Source organism: Egretta garzetta, unplaced genomic scaffold (genome assembly GCF_000687185.1).
Source record: "Egretta garzetta isolate BGI_Z169 unplaced genomic scaffold, ASM68718v1 scaffold1194, whole genome shotgun sequence".
Lineage (NCBI taxonomy): Eukaryota > Metazoa > Chordata > Aves > Pelecaniformes > Ardeidae > Egretta > Egretta garzetta.
In genome coordinates, this window is record NW_009259522.1 from 279,820 (window position 1) to 282,284 (window position 2,465).

Consider the following 2,465-nt stretch of genomic DNA (forward strand, 5'->3'; position numbering starts at 1 on the left):
CCCGGCCCGGAGCGGGGCCGCAGCCCTCGCCCCCGAGCCGCCGCGGGCTCGGTTCTCCTGCCCTTCCCCGCTAACTTGTTTATTTTCCCAAAGAAAAAGGCTGCTGCCTGCCTTTTCCAGAACGATGTCACCCTCAGAGGGGGGAGAAGGAAACCTGTGAGATACCGGTGGGCTCAGTAGGGCTCAGAGGGTCCGTATGCAAACTGCAGCCCCTCTGATTATTTTTCTGTAGCACTTCAAGACAGGCTGGAGACGTAACAGCGGTCATTCAGTGTCTCCATATCTCCATATGGCAGAAACGAACTACGGAAATATGAGGACACTCGTTCGTATTATTGGAAAAAAAAAAAAAAAACCGAAACCCAAGAAAGAGGAAAAAAAAAAAAATAACCAAACTGCTCCCTGGGGCTTCAAACCCGGTCTCTACACAGGCCGAAAGGGGGGAATAATTTAAAAAAAAAAAAAAAGTGCAAACATTTCTTTGGCAAGCAGGTGAAAATAAGCAAAATCGCAAGGTGTTAACGACCTGAAGAGCACGGACAGAACGCAGCTCATTGAAATGCAAAGGCTTGGGCCAGCTTCGTGGCGCTCTGCGAGCAGCAGAACCCACCCCGAGCCGCCTCCGGCAAGCGAGCCCTGGCGAAGGGCAAACCCAAACTTTGGCTGAAGTACACATGTCCCCCGGCAAAGACAGGATGGAGTTTGCCTGGCGATGATAATGAATCTTTACAGATTTTTCTATTCCTCCCGCTTCCACAAAGTTTACTTGCGGGCCTCGAAGCTGCGATGGAAATGTAATGCAACTCCAGCTCTCGGGAGGGCAAGAATTAGGACCTCCTAAAAGTGAGAAATAAAGCTCTGAAAGAGAGACAGACCCTCTTTCCTCCCCGCTCAGCCTCTCGCCATATCAACCCTTTTAAAATAGTTTAAACAGATAATATTTCAGAGGAACTTACTTTCAGGACTCCAGTCTATTGGCTCCCTGGACTGAAAACTGGACCCGCAAAACATGTTCCCTGCAATTGCAAGGTTTATCTCATCTGGAAAAGTGCTCACCCATTGCTGCCCCTTACAAGCCAAACCAAGCAGTTAAAGTGTCACTTAACATTCTAGAGAATGTGAAATATATTGTACATTGTCAACTCCCCAAAACCATAAAACTAACTTTATGGACCTCACGTGACTTTTGAGAGCCAGTGAGGGGTATCTGTCTGAGGTCTGGGCGATTTTTACGATCTAACTTCTCGATAAAACCCTATCCATTTGACATCTAAATGTCATACCCACTTTTGGTATAGTTTGCTATTGGTAAAAAAAAAAAAAAAAATCACGGGAAGGCGAGCAAATGGTTTGGGATCTGACAGTCCACTCCACATCCCTCTCAAAATCACTTAAGAAGTACCTAAACAGTGGGAGATTAAGTTTGGTAAGTTTTAAGCTCCAACTTTACTTGCTACGAACAAAAAGCCTGAGCTGCGTTGTAGAGATGTCAGCGGCGCTTTGCCAAACCGAGCGACTTTAAAGCGGAGTTTCTCGCGCCTTGTTGGACTCCCTCGGCAGCGGGATGGCAACATTTGCCGTCCCTGCTGATGTGAAATTGTCTGCAGCCCAAGTGACTCGTGGTAGTAAGCGGCAGCAGCGGCAGGGCTGTGAGTTTACATGTTGAGGCAGAGACGAGGAGGCGAAAGCAGCGAAGCGCCAGAAACCGCGGGCGAGAGGCGGCGGGAGCGCGGAGCTGGGCGCAGGGACCCGGGCTAGAGATACATGCGCCCTATGTATAATAAATATATGGGGACAAACACACGGCCCCGGGGTTCTGCAGAGCGGGGCTGGAGGTGGAGGTGTGTCTGGCTGTAAATACCCCTGGCTTTCGGACTGCGCGCTACAGCGGTGTCTGGCGGATCCTGAGATGCGCGTAAAGCCGCCGGGAAGGGTTTGTACCGCGTTAGGGCAACTCCAAGGACTTGGAACCAGTTTGGCCGAGACGGTGGGGGGGGTCCCGCGCCCCCCCGGACCGGCCGGGGAGGGGCTGCGGCTCCGCCGAGAGCTCCCAAGCACAGGCGCGGCTCCGGGCCGGGCGGCCCCGGCTCTCCCGTGCGCTGCGGAGTCGCAGAGGTTGCGGGCAAAGTGCGACCGGGAGCCGTTGTGAATAGGAGAAACGTTTATTTGACTTCAAGTAAAGCTACAAACAAATACAAAAAGCTTATTGGCAAAGTACTAACAGGCAGCTAGACATGACAGATGCCATTTTTACACAGAACATTGCATTCACTCTGCCCACTACAAACCGTCTATTGGTCACATCAGAAATATTTCTAGTATTTACAAACATTAGAGCACTCTATTGTTGGTCCGATTTTATACATTGGATTTTTTTTAATAGTGAAGTTTACCCACGTCTAAGAGTACGTCTCGGAATTAGCCTGGGACTAGGAATCCTGGCCTGAAGTTTGAACTAAAACACC